This window comes from Lactuca virosa, chromosome 2 (genome assembly GCF_052849685.1).
Source record: "Lactuca virosa cultivar CGN04683 chromosome 2, Lactuca_virosa_CGN04683_v6, whole genome shotgun sequence".
NCBI classification, from domain to species: domain Eukaryota; kingdom Viridiplantae; phylum Streptophyta; class Magnoliopsida; order Asterales; family Asteraceae; genus Lactuca; species Lactuca virosa.
In genome coordinates, this window is record NC_136427.1 from 212,552,418 (window position 1) to 212,568,481 (window position 16,064).

General features: G+C 30.5%; 1 long non-coding RNA gene across 1 annotated transcript; it reads right to left on the reverse strand.

Moving 5' to 3' along the window:
- Positions 1-10,944: 10,944 nt before the first annotated feature.
- LOC145160155 (uncharacterized) lies at positions 10,945-12,948 on the reverse strand. The gene is made up of 2 exons (XR_013738038.1): positions 12,631-12,948; positions 10,945-11,328 (listed from the first exon to the last, which is right to left on the reverse strand). It is a non-coding gene; the product is annotated as an uncharacterized LOC145160155 (long non-coding RNA).
- Positions 12,949-16,064: the final 3,116 nt, after the last annotated feature.

Sequence of the window (16,064 nt, forward strand, 5' to 3'; positions counted from 1 at the left end):
AGAAGTCAGATTTGGAGTTTGAGTTTATGTCTTAACCGATTTTGACCAAAATCCATGAATGCATGAAAATGAGACTTACGTTGGGCGTAAATCTCAGTACGTGCAGCGTAAGGGTCTGAGACCCCGATTCTGGATCGCCGGAGTACGCCCAGCGTACAAGAGCTGGTACGCGCCGCGTACTGCCCCTGTTGACTTTCATTGACTTTCAGGGTTTTGGTCAACATTTGGTCTTTTGGGTCAGGGAGGGGTAAAATGGTCTTTTACCCTTCTGTGGGATTGTAGGAAGGAATGTAATCTAGTCTTTGAGAGCCTTTATTTATTCGAGAGTACTGTTTATGTGTTTAGGCGGGGACTAGATCAGTGTTTTCGTGTGCGAGATTATCCGAGATACCCGAGGTGAGTCTTCTCACTATACATTACCTAGAGTGATATTTATGTGTAGACCAGAGGGTCTTGTATGTTATGTGTATATATGAGATTATGTGCATTGTGTTATATGTATGCTATGTGTTGAACATACCGGGTCGGAGGGCCCAACGATATAGACCGGACCGAAGGGTCCAACGACACAGACTGGACCATAGGGTCCGACGAGCTATGACCGGACCAGATGGTCCAACGAGCTACGGGACTGGAGGGCCCCGCTGAGACACATCGACCGGAGGGTCGTACTGTAGCCTCGAGTGGCGTATGTGTTGTATGTGGTATTTTGGGGAACTCACTAAGAATTTATGCTTACCGTGTTGTGTGTTATATGTTTCAGGTACCAGTGAGGATCGCGGGAAGGCGCCGGCATGATCAGTACACACTCATAGAGATTATGTTGAGATTCTGGGAATTGTTTTGTGGTGATGACATTGGATACATTATGTTTTGATATTGTTTTAGGATTAAAAGTATGATTTAAAAATGAAAAATTATTTTGGAAATTTACGTTGTTACAGAAACCTTTGCCAACATTCAGTTTTGGGGTTTATTGAAGAGATTTAGGGCTTGATTCAGTTTTGGGCCTTCTCAGCTCGTTTCTTGGATGTCGATTTTGTCGAGAATGAAAGATGGAGAAACACAACTTATCTAGTTTGCTCCAGTAGGAAAAAGGAAACGACACCATTGATTAATGCACCACAACTTATATGATGGTGATAGGGTTTCGATTTTGTTAAGAAGATGATCAGAATATGGGTTTTCGAATGGTATCGACTATGATAATGATGAAGGTGGGCGCTGATTTGTGGTGGCTGGAAGGAGGAACGATGATGAGTAGTTGATGGTGGGTTTTGAAGAAGACGATGTATCTTATGGTATTAAAACGAGAGAGAGAGAGAGAGAGAGGAGGAGGAGGAGGTGGGCCCTCTCATTTTTTAATTATTAAAATGAATAAATAATTACTAAACTTTAAAAAAATGAATTTAAAAATAGAATATAAATACTCAAGGGTATTAAGTCATTTTAGTTTATAGAGGACCTACTCCGCAATGAAACTAACTCAAAAGGATTATGAAGTCAAAAAAGTTGAGGTTCGGACTAAACTTCAGAAAAAAATGCAATTACACTGTGACCATTTTTGCAAGTTTGTATATATATATATATATATATATATATATATATATATATATATATATATATATATATATATATATATATATATATATATAGCCTTTCCGTTTATTCATAATATTCAAGGCCGACTGGACATGTGCGGGTGTGCGACCGCACATGCATGGTGCGTGTCGTTTGGGGGCCTAGGGGATGGCATTGGGCATGTTGGGGATGTGCAACCTCATATAGCCCGTATCATTTGGGAGCCTGCTATTTTTTACGTCCAGTAGTTGGGTATTATGATAGATTAGTGACGGATTACTAACATTGCCAATTTTTTGTTTTAATTAACTTTCTAATAATTATGGATTTATCAATGAATTTCTTGTATAAAAAATTGCATTTCGGAGCATAGTTTTACTTTTCTTATAAAGTCTTCAAATTTAAAAGAACGGCCGTGATAATAAAATAATATTATAGTAGTTTAATATGTATTATTATTTACTTCTATATACGAAGTTTCTTCAATTATACTATATGAAACTTTAACAAGTTTTATCCAGAGTCTATAACTCTTTCCTCACTTTTTATATCTTAGAACTTTTATATATAGTTGCTGGGAGTTATATGATATCAATCATTATAAATTTGAATTTATACGATGCATTTATATTAGCTCATATTATGTTGATAGTTTAGGTTGTGGAAACGTCTATCCGATGAATTTAGCTTTCTTTGGAACAACGAATTTTATTAGACCACAACGAGCAAGTCACAAGGCTGGGAAAGAAAAACAACAGCACATTACAAACACTGAAACACAGGAATGGGAACAACACCAGTTAGCCGGATACAATTACCGGATTTACCCAAATGTTTAGCCTACCCAAAAACCAAAGGGATTATATTATCCACTATTAATTTCGCCGAGGTAGAAAAGATTTATTAAATTCCTTGTTTCTATTATTCCAAACGCACCAGATCATACCGTATGGGATAGCTTCTTTTTTTTTTTTTTTTTTTTTTTTTTTTGCAATTAATTACTTATGATAATCACATATGAAAATAGACAAATAGACAGGTGTCTCTATTGATTTTTTATATTTCTTTTCAAACTGTATCTAATAAATTAGGTGTTTAATCTCAGTGTCTTTTAATCGTACGCTTTTGGAGCAGGTGAGGTGCCTAAACCGGTCACTGGGGTCACATTGGATGCATGGCATGGAGCCAGCCGTACACGTGCGATATCCCATAATTAATTACGTGCCACCTTAATGGATTGTTCTATTTAAATTCACATAGGGAGATATCGTATAATCACGTGCCACGTTAGCCTTAACGGAAGATTCCATTTAAACTTACATAGGGAGATAGACATGTGTAAAGGAATGTCGGCCAATATATATATATATATATATATATATATATATATATATATATATATATATATATATATATATATAGAGGTTCTATGGAAAACAAAAAATCCTAAAAAAAACCCTAAAAATCATTCAAATGCATAAAAAAAATACTTAGAGATCACAAAACTTTTTTTTGAATTTTTTTATCAAAAAATCGCAACTTTTAGGTCAAAATCGTTGAAAATTTTTTATGAAAATTTTTTTTTTTTACAAAAAAAAAAAAAAAAAAAAGAAAAAATTTGATTTTTTATTTTTTTTAGCGAATTTGTAAAAAATGCTGCGATTTTTTGATAAAAAAATTCAAAAAAAAGTTTTGTGATGTCTTGGTATTTTTTTATGTATTTTTATGATTTTTAGGGTTTTTTTGTTTTCCAAATAACCCTTCCCTATATATATATATATATATATATATATATATATATATATATATATATATATATATGAGATCGGTTGAGAACTCATTGTTTCCCGAGAACCTGAGAACTAAATGTGGAGCGTTAGATCAAAATTAACTCATTAAGGGCATGATCGTAATCTTACCGATCTCATTTAATGTTTATTTTTTTGTATTATTGGACAAAATTAACATAATAAATCAAATATCGGATTTTCATAATTTTTTTTAAAATGGAGTTTTTTTAATTTTTTTCAGAAAACATGAATTTTTAAAAAAAAATGAAAAAATTAAAAAAACTGCAAAATTTTTCAAAAAAAAATGTTTTTTTAAATAATTAATGCAAGAACACTTTCAAAATTCTTCAACTTATCATTTTTTGCATCTTCAAAATTTTCCACAAATTCTTTCAAATCTACAAGAAAATAAAAAAAAATGATTAATACAAGAACACTCACAAATAAAATATGATTTACATGTGAATCACATATAATTTATATGTGATTTACATGTGAATCACATATAATTCATGTGTGATTCACTTATGATTTACATGTGAATTACATGTAATTCATATGTGATTCATTTGTGATTTACATGTGAATCACATGTAATTTATATGTGATTTACATATGAATCACATATAATTCATATGTGATTCACTTGGGATTTACATGTTAATTACATGTGATTCATATGTGAATTACATGTGATTCATATGTAATTCATATGTGATTTATATGTGAATCACATGTAATTCATATGTGATTTACATGTGAATCACATATATTTCATGTGTGATTCACTTGTAATTTACATGTGAATTAAATGTGATTCATATGAGAATTACATGTGATTCACATGTAATTCATATGTGATTTATTTGTGATTTACATTCACATGTAATTCATACGTGATTTACATGTGAATCACATATATTTCATGTGTGATTCACTTGTGATTTACATGTGATTCATATGTGAGTTACATGTGATTGACATATAATTCATATGCGATTCATTTGTGATTTACATGTGAATCACATGTAATTTATATGTGAATTACATGTGAATTACACGATTTTATAAATATTCAAGGGATTTAATGGTGAAAAATAGTTTGGTTAGTACCTGCATCTAGGTGTTGTCTTGGACATGTTCTGAAGGGTTTTCTGCTACCGCCAGACACCAAAAAAAATTCAGAGAAACTTTTAAAAATCTAAACCTAATAGAAGCTTAATTGCACAAAAAACAAATAATTAAATTCAATAATTATCCCACAAACTACAAAATGGCTATCTAAACCTTTGAAATCATAAAATAAAAATAACATAAAACATACTAACAATAGACAAAATAGAGGGATAACCGTCGAAATTATAGCCATCACGTCCTCTAATTGCATCTTCAGCATCTCGAGCATTTGCAAACTACAATTTTAACAATTCAGAAATGAGCATTAAAACTATTGTAGTATTTCATTAGGGTTAATGTCATAACTCATAAAATGGGCAATTCAAAACTATAAAAATATGAACAAACTACATTGGTGTTTTGTGAAAAAATAAATAGTTTGTTACCCATTTCATTAATAAGAGAATGAAATATAAATCTTAATACATTACCTCAACAAAACAATAACAAGGAGGACGAGGTGGAATCTTTAATTCTATGTCCAATATGCGCCCATACTGCATGAAGCCGAAACTTACATAAGGAAAAAAAATCACACATATTTGAATTCATATTATAATTTTCAACATCTGTGAAATTCCAATTTTAATTCAAATTTCAAGAACTATAAACAAATGTGAAATTGAATATCAACATATTCAATTCAATTAACATCTGTTTGCAAACATAGAGAATAGAGATCAAGAAAAGAGAGAAATAACACAGGCCTTATAATACACCAGAAACTTTGCAAAAAAAAAACGAAACATCATTATCATCATGTCTAGTTTATAAGCTAAATGAAAGTATCAGGATAAGAAACTTAACCTGGAAATGTCTCTGTGCAGAAAAATGAAAGTTCCCTTCTAAAATAACAGTAGCATCATTTATTTGTCATCACTGCAATTTGAGATACCTTGAAACCGAACCCAGAGAAGGCAAATCAAAAGCTATGGATTGTTTATGCCGATATTGTTGTTGTTCCTACTGTTGTTGCTTGCGATAGGCCAATTGAAATGCATCATCACCTGGATAGCATCCTTTGAGTAATACCTTCCATCACCTGATAAAACAAGTGTAGAACCTGCGCGAAAGAAAAATGCATCATCAATACATTTGAAATGTAAGGGTAAAATGGTCATTTAGTCCCGTTCAGATGGTTTATTGGGTCTAGAAAAAAAAGACTTTATGTATATAGTACTTTATGCAGACATACATTTCCTATTCAGAACTTAATGAGGAAAAAAGAAAGAAAGATCTCCAAAGAGTATTGCTGACTCTGGTTGCTAATAAACTAGAAGTGGCATGGTCTCTACCTTTAATTTTTTCAGTAGAAAAGGCGTTGAATGTTGATTGAACAAAATTGTGCAAGTAATACGGTTCCTGAAAAAATTCAAGTTCAATCACATCAGTTTGCTAGTTAAGATGAAAGCAACCAAAACATGTATCAACATATTCTATCAAGAGAACATGGATATTGGTAAGTTACAGGTAAAAATAACAAAGGAGCATGTCAAATGAATGACTTTTTGTCCCTAAGAATGACTTTTTTCATTTGGATAAGTTGCTAACTAGAGGTCTGGGGAAGGAATAGTAGATATTTGCATCCAATATATTGTGTTTTTAAGCTATGCAACAATTCCTTGTCTTTTGTTCTGAACTTGAATTAAACATGAATTCATCGATTTCTCATAGCCATTTAGTGCTGACTGCTGACTACTGAACTATACCAGCTTAGTTTCAAGTAAGATGTATTTTGTTTTTTATAAAAATAATAAAAAACAAGGGACAAATTTAGCTTAATTGGGCTCAATATCCAAGTGTACATATGCCCATTTTCCTACCATATTTGATCTCTGATCAACTAATAACTCTTATCATTTTTGCCTCTATTAAGTAAACCTGAAGAGAAATATTACCTCAAACAGGCGATCTAAGAAGAAGTGGGATAAAGAACCAGCTGATATGAGCAAGAAACATTGGTTCAAGGTAAGGGGGATCTGCACCAAAGCATCAGAAATAGTGAAAATATTGTAAGAGCTCGTTGAATTTTAGAGCACAAAAACATTTGGAACTAGACTGCTGTAATATATGATCAAAACAATAATCGATAAAGTGAAAACGAGAATTCAAGTTATAGCAAATGTCACTTGATGTATTCCAATTTTCGCAAAAGGATGATCTCCATGTGATGTCACTTCTTCTGATCTCAAAAGAACCCAAAACCCTCTGAGGCATTTCATCGAACAGGTGGTGAGCGGAACAAGGAGATCTCCACTCTCGCGAAAATCAGTGGTTTTGATTCAAAGAGTATTCTATGTCAAACAACATTGGAAGAATAGAATTAAACTGAAGTAAATCAGATTAGCAACATTTCAATGTAACAGATCGAGGTCATGAAAACAAATTCAATCATGAAGTGATTGATGATACTTACTTGATAATCGATACATAGGTGGGAACTGTGGAGGTTGGAGCCATATGTGACGATGTTTGTGTAGTTTGTGGCGGTCGGAGGTGCGATTGGAAAAGAAGGCATTGGCGGTATAAGATCCTCGCCAGATAGAGGTGATCCACAAATGCGATTCGAAGGTTTATTGTTGCAATCGAACATAAAAATGAATGACGTAGATCTCTTGGATCGTGGATTTGACGTCGTTGATATGCCAGACAAGGATCGTGGATTGGTAGTCGTTGTTGTTTGTCGGAACAGGTAGAGATGGAGGATGGAAGGAGGAGGAAGGCGGTAGATGGAGTGGATCGTCGATCCTTAGTCTGTGCGGTATCCTTGGCGGAAATCGGTGGCGGAAAGATCTCATGGAGAGATATTCATCGGAAGGAGGCGGATGATGGAGTCGTGAAGAACCTGAGAGATGAGAGAGAAAGTGAGAAACACATGTTTGTGTGTGTGGTTTTTTTTTTAATTTGTTAAATTGATTATTATGATTGATATTTTTAATTCCTAATTTGCCCTTGTAAATATTAATAAAATGTCTAAGATACCATCGAAACAAGTGATAATTACAATTACGCCATGATCAATCTAAGCCATTCAAGATTTTGATCTAACGCTCCACCTTTAGTTCTCGGGTTCTCGGAAAACTTTGAGTTCTCAAATGATCCTTCCTCTATATATATATATATATATATATATATATATATATATATATATATATATATATATATATATATATATATATATATATATACTACTTTATAATACATATATAGTAGGGAAGACCAAAAGTTTTAAGACAAAGTCTTAAAACAAGGAGCTTAAATCTTAGCCTTTAATTTTACAATTATTTCATCTAATGGTATATAGTCGGTATCCGTGTGAAGTGAAAATGACCAATAAAAAACAACTTTTAAAGTAAATACCAATTTCACACACAATATAAAAGAGGGACACTATTTACCCAAATTTACTAACCCTTGCTTTTTTTTAAACCCTGCTTTTTGAGAAATACCTACGATCACCCACTGAGACACCGGCAACAACACAGGTTCACCTCATACTCACCCCTGTAACAAGGCCAACAACTCATGTCTACCACATCAGCCGTGTCGACAGCAACGCCACCGTCGCGGATGCATCACAAAATCTGCTACGCCTGCTTCCAATACTGTCTCCTTTTAGCAAACCTTGGATGCAAAATCGACATCACTGCCGCCGCATTTCAACTTATTATTCTCCTTATTCTCTTTCTTTGCCTTTCTCTAGAACAGTCACGCTAAATATTTCTATGTGTCGGTATCATAGGTTTTTATCCAGATCTGTATATAGATATATTTTTGTTTAAATTTTATTTGTTTGGTTTGAATCGGCTCCCCATTTACTTTTTCTCTCACCGGCTGTCTTCAACCTAAACAATATTACCACCTCTGGCGGCGCTTGTTTCCTCTCACCACCATTTGATGTCTGCTATGATTGCATCTCTTCGACGCCCATGATTTGCTTATAATATGAGCATACGCAACTTATATTTTTGATGTATTCGACTTGCTCACTGTTTTAATGTTTTCTGAAATCGTAAATCAGATTGGATTTTAATATAGAAGGGAAGAACTGATTTACATTTATTATAAAGTTTTGTTATGTTGCCTAAAGTATTCAGATTATTATCATGTGATATCATACTAAATGTAGCTTGGAAATTGATGAATGGTTGTGAATAATCGTGTTATCGTTTTTCAGATTTTGAATGATTAAAATACTTTTTGTATTATTTTTGCTTTATGTAAACATATTGTAGATTTATTTGAGATATTTTGTTTATTTGATATATTTTGTAAATTTATTTTATGTTTTTATTATGTGCTCTAAATTATTCAGATACTGTTATAAATATGCATGATGTGGTGAAAAAAATTGTTTAAATTATTCATATTGTAAAAGTATTAATATTGTATTATTTGGTTGCTTTTAACCCTATTTATTATTGTTCTTATTTACCAAACCCTAAACCATGTTTTTTTATATTACCGAATGAAATATTTTATAGTTCATAATATTTCATACTACAAATTATACATATAAAACAGTAAACGTGTTAAAATGGAATTTTGGTAAGAAAATAGTAGAAATTAGGAATAATACATGATGCTGACTAATGATGAATGATAGCGTCTATAAAAGGACTCTAGAAAAAAGCTATTGTAGTATTAAATAACTTTATTAGCTTTTAACCATATCTTTCGCATTTATGGAAATTTGCTTTTAACCCTGTCTTTTGCATTTGTGTATGAGAAAATATTAGTATATATATCTTTCACATAAATGTGTTTGAGAAAATATAGATTGCTACTAATTGTGGTCCTAGACATTAATTTAAAAAAAATTGTATTCTATTCAAAAAAATATATTATTTATGTCTGTCTTTTCGTAAAAAGAAAAATGAAAAAGATTTGAGTTACAACAAAATCTAATGGCTTTAATAAAATATCACTAAGAAGAGTATCCAATAAAATTAATAAACTAACAAAATGTCTAAAAATCACAAACATACACAAGAAAGAAATCCTTTGTATCCTCTAGAGTTTTATATAGTCTAAAATGAATTCATTCTATATATTAATATATTATTAATTTCTCTTATAAATCATGAATCGATCATTGCTTAAAACCCATTATTATATTTATATGATATACTAAGTATTGAAGAAGACAAAACAATTGATAAAAATGCAATGTACGTTTAATACAAAATATACACTATTCGTTGCATACTACGACGTGCTGGTAAAATTCCGTTGCCCCTAAAAAACAAAAAATATAAAGTAAATCAGAAAAAAATAGATATTATAATATAACGGAATTTATTTTTCATTAGTTCCGAGAAACATATATCGGAATTTGTTATTTAGAAGTAATTAGATGTTGAGATCATTTTCACTTAATATCTAACCCTAAAAACGTAAGGTTACAATAAGCATTTATACTAATCCCAAAAACTTATTCATGCATACAAAAAATATTTGAATTCTCACTAAGAATTCATAATTTTCATATTTTTTATCTAAAACCATAATATATTTTTATCTTTACTCTAAAACAATGAAATACTTCAATATTTATCCCAAAATAGCCACATATTTTCATTTGTAATACACACTAACATACTTTTATTTTTAATACAAAATTTCAATGAAATTTTGTTTTTTAATTGAAATTAGAAATATACTTTTATTTTTATCCAAAACAACATGTAGAAAGGAAACAAATCGCCTAAAGAAACTAATTAGCAACATGCTTTTATTTTTAATTTACATTTTTGGAATATGACATGTTTATATGGAAAATGAAACAAATTATTATAAACAAAACACCCGCAAACATACATAAATTATGATGCTAATTATTAAACTTCAATCGAAAAAAACTCGAGCTTGTATTTAGCCATTCTTATTAATAACAAAAATGACCACAATGAGAGGGTTTTTCGTTAACCGACTGATATGTTTACAAAGAAAATTAACCGTCGAATAAAAGTACTTCGCCGCCCGGTGAAACAGCCTACCGAAAAAACACTAACCGCCGAAAGAAACTATATATAGGCTTAGATTATTTTGTTTTTACTAACTATTGTGTGCCAAAATGCATAAATCTGGACCAATGGATGGAATTAATCAATGGACATGATTTGAGGGTGTATGATATTACAATGGGATAACATGTACCATATAATCACACAAATTTTAGCAAAATAATATTTTGGACAATTAACTACATTTATAAAAGGAAATTTTCGGATTTTTAGGGATGATTAATTCTCCTAATTTTAAAAATTTGAATTTTTTAATTAATTCAATTTCGATTTTATTCTGTCAGAATATATTTTTTGTTAGAATGATGTTCTTTCAGAATTTTATTCTATTAAAATATTATTGAAGAATAACAACATTCTCTAATCCGAGGTTGAAAAATAACAACATTCCAATATATTCTTATACATCCGAACTTAAATACAAATTCATACATATTCTTACAGATTAAAAGTCTTATACATTTTAATATAATTACACATATTCTAAAAGAATATCAAGAAAAATGAATAAAATTCTTAAAAATTATCAACATTCTAAAATTGTGAATATGATCAAACTTTATTCATTCTTCAAGTTATTCGTATTAGGTCTTCAACGCAATGATAACAACTAATGCAACCCCATTCATCTTGTCAAACAATTATTGAACAAATGCAATTAATCTTCTTCAATGGTCCAAAGAATCGACTTGATTCCAACTATTCTTACGAAAATGTGATGTATTATCGTAAGAATGTAATTCTTCAACACATTCCTATCACAAATAAAACAAAAACTAAGAATGGTTAAAAGCATGTTACTTGCAATCCCTATCACTTAATATATTCTGGAAGAATACATAAAATATGATAGAATACATAGAATACATTCTGGCAGAATACATAAAATAAATTCTGACAGAATACATAGAGTACATACAACTATTTTCTTATTCCAATAACATACTAAGCAACACACATATTCAAAATCCACTGAAATTTGAAAGCAAAATCCACTTTGCCAAAACTCAATCAAACAATACTGAATCGCGTAGGAACAAGAAATGCAAAATCTATCTAATCTAATTTAATACCAACAATAAAATAGCAGTGAAACGGGATTGAAGAAATCAAATGTAATTCCAAACTTAATCAAAATCAACTAGCAATAATAACATTTTGTTGAAATGTCTTTATATGACGAATAATAAAACAAACTTTAGTAATTCTAATAGAATGTGTACCACATGGTCAGATATAATACTTTCTACCAAAATATAATACTTTCTACAGACTATTCTAATAGAAGAATACATTACCTGCAAAATATTCTTAAAGAATGGTACAGTTGTTGATGAAATGAATCACATCTAGAGAAGGAAAAAAAAGGATTTGATGGTACCAGAATCAAGAAACCTAATTTTTTAGAGCTGAATTGATCAATAAAACCCACAGATCAAGCAAAAAATCAGAAAAAAGAAATAGACTAAACAGACATTTTGATGAACAGAGTCTTATGATGCAACAATAATCCAATAACAGTATAGTAGTAATCCACTGATGTATATTCTTGTAACCAAAAAACAAGACATACATGTATTTAGAAAAAAGAAGAAAAAGGAATTAATTCAAAGGTTTTGTGCTTCTTACTTAACATGTTTATAAACAAAGAAAAAGAAAGATAATTAAATTAATTCAAAAATATAAAGATTTTTACGTCGTTCTTATAAATTCAAACATATATTCAAAGGAATAAAGTTCCAATATGTTTATAATTATTTTACTTCAAGAAAAAAATATAGGACAATATAGATATTAAAAAAAGATATTTTCAGTTGAATATAAAAAACATCATTGATAACTTAAAAATTGTACATGTGTTTCTTCATAAACCATCCAAAAGCCTATAATCGAGTTAATTTATAAACACAAAAACGCTATTGGATATTTCTTTGAGCATTTTCATTAATTCATTTTCCAAAAAAATAAAAAAATAAAGAGCTCATATCTTGATATTCATACACCGTCCAAAAGCATAAAGAAGAAAAAAAAAAGCAATATGCAATTAAAGAACTTACTAAATATTTAGTGGCGTATAGTTGTGAAATCAAAATAGGTATGATTTCGAAGTCTCCTGTGGTAGCAATTGAGAACCCAGTGTGGCGATTGCGAAACCGGTGGTGGCTAATGATGGTGCGGCGGAATTAGGGATTTTTGTGGTGTTGAAAGTGATGGACAATTGATCGGCAGTGGTCAATGGTGATTGTGTGGCGATAGTGCACGAGATTCAAAAATTGTAGCAGGAAAATGACCTATTCCAGCCAAAGCTTCCGCCGCCTCCAAATGGAGAGGAATATGGTTTTGAGAAGGATACGTGATTGTAGGTTTTGTGGTGTTTATTCCCTTATCGTAGGATATATATTACTTGAATTATTCATTTACCATAATTAAATATATTAAGATTACCATTATACCCTTATTTATTTATTTAATTATTTAATTATTTCTTGATTTCTCATTGGTGCATACATGCACACAATAGTTGTCAGGAACATTTGAACCTATATATATATATATATATATATATATATATATATATATATATATATATATGACAAAACTGTAAAATTGGTCATTGTGGTTTGTAAAAAACTTTGGATAGGGTCTAAAAATTTTTCAACTTGCATGGAAGGTCCAAAATCAAGAATTTTCTTTGGTTTGGTCCTTGAAAATTTAAAAAGACTATGTTGCCCTTATTATTTATTTTTCATATTTTCTTTATTTGTTTTAATTGTTTTATAATTAAAAAAAATAGCAAAAGAAAAGAAAAATAGAAGGCAAGTCCACCCCACCCGATTTCTCTCTCTCTCTCTCTCTCATCAGGCCGTCTTCCTCAACCCTAGTTCACTTCCTTCCAATTTGTCCGATCAATCTCATAGTCCCATTTTGGAGGTTAGTTTCATCTTTAATTCGGAACAAGAACTGAAATTCGCTACCATTATATCAAATAATTTCTTCTGAAGTTTCAAATTTCTTTATCTGGGTCGATTGAAAAGCAGCTGCAACTCAAAAAAACAAAATCCACCCTCCCCTGTTTGAATCTTAAATTTACAAGCCCTAAATTTACAATATCCATGACAGTCAAGCCCAAACTGTGTTGGAATTCTTCTTTGGATACGGCGAGAGGTGGTGGTGGAGACGATATGATTGGGGGTGCGTGAACTGCCCGGGTCGACGGTGATAAGAACATGACTTTCTAGAAAACAACTTTATAATTTTACAGTTTTAACACTAACCTTCAATGAGAACCAGGACCCATCCTAGACGACCCCGATACCCTACGACCGGAAGCTGCATCGGACACCGATAACCATCTATTAACGGCCGATTTCTTCTGTATTGACCCTATCGGACTTGGGCAAGGGCTAGGGTTACGACTTGGGCTCTAAATCAGAGCTGGAATCACCGATTTGATCTTAGTCGATCTCAGAGAAGAAACTCGAGGTGAAGAAACACGAGGGGAAGAAGCGTAAGGTGAACATATTGAAAATTCTTCACGGAGTGAAGTATTTGTGATGTTTTGTCTCTGATTTGTGGAAGATACAACAAGATGAGTTGAAGATGAAGGGTGGGGAAGACGATATGAATAGAAAAGGTCATGTGTGTATGTATATGTGTGTGTGTGTGTGAGAGAGAGAGAGAGAGAGAGAGAGAGAGAGATCAGGTGGGGGTGGACCCGTCCTATTTTTCTTTTCTTTTGCTTTCTTTTTAATAATAAAACAATTAAAACAAATAAAGAAAATGTAAAAAATAAATAATAAGGGCAAAATAGTCCTTTTAAAATTTCAAGGACCAAAACCAAAGAAAATTCTTGATTTTGGACCTTCCATGCAACCTGAAAACTTTTTGGACCCCATCCAAAGTTTTTTGCAAACCACAAGGACCAATTTTACAGTTTTGTCTATATATATATATATATATATATATATATATATATATATATATATATATATATATATATACTAGGTGTGAGACCCGTGTATTACACGGGTTTATTAGAAGGGCCAAAAGTAACTGTGTGAGCAAAAAAATACAATTCATGTAAGTTTTGGTAACCATAAGGACCATGTTCATAAAAGAGTAAGTAACTGATCTATAACCTTTGGTAAACTACATGGACCATTCATGTAATTTTGTCTTAACTAATCTATACTAATAAAATTTATTAATATGAATTTACAAATAGAATGTAGTATCTACATTAATATACATATACATTAATTAATATATTAATGGAAAGAGAAATTCACAAATAGAAAGTTATTATGTGCATTAATTAATCTATTAATAAAATTAATTAATATGAGGTGACATTTAATAGGTGAAATTTGAATAAAAAATGAAAAAACTATAAAAATGACAAGTGGATATTAGATAATTCAAAAAATCTAGAAAATGACAAGTGTCTAAATGAAGGAGAATAAGACATGTGACAAAATCATTCTTATTTATTAGGGTAGATATATATATATATATATATATATATATATATATATATATATATATATATATATATATATATATAGAGAGAGAGAGAGAGAGAGAGATAGAGAGAGAATGGTTCAAATTAGAACAAAAAAAAGTTAAGAACTCTAAGAACCATTTATTTGATTTTTTCATTAAAGGCATTTTGGACAAATCAAAATTTAGTATTATATTAAACAAACTTTTTTATTCCTTAGTTTACAACTAATTGCCACTTATTGTTGGACCGTCGTTGGACCGCCATCGGACAACAGTCAGACCGCCGCCGGACTAACACAAATATTAATGACATTTTTTTTAGTCTTATTCACAACTTAATAAAACAAACGTTGTAATTCTCACTTTTGTGGTAATACTTTTTAACACATAACATTTTATTTGTGCAGCCAAATGTACAAAATTTTAATAAAAAATAAAATTATTCCTTGACAAATTTTTTTTTTTTAAATTATAGATTTCTTTACAAAAAATATTGTGTATAAGATTTATTCACAGTTTAAAATACCTTATTCACAGTTTAATAAACATATTAATTTGTTAATACACAATTTAATATTTTAATGCGTAACTTTATTCATAATTTAATATAAAACTTTTATAAAATATACAATTTAATAGAGTCTATTTTTACTTTAATATATAAAATTCACAACATAATATAATACAATAATATCTACACTAATTCACATATTTATAGAAGTCAAACTCAAATTCTACCACCACCACCAATCATATGTGTTACAGTTGCAATCATCATTCCTTCCATATCAGATCTTAATATATAAAATCATTTATAATTGTCAGCGTTTAAGGCTCTCATTCATAGTATTCATAACTTAAAAACATACTTGATTTGTTGAAACATTTTCATCAAACACCATGTATGCACCACACAAATTCATAGTTTAATAAAGCATTTAATGATTTTCATTCACAATTTAATCAAATAGCTTGTGTGCTCTAAATA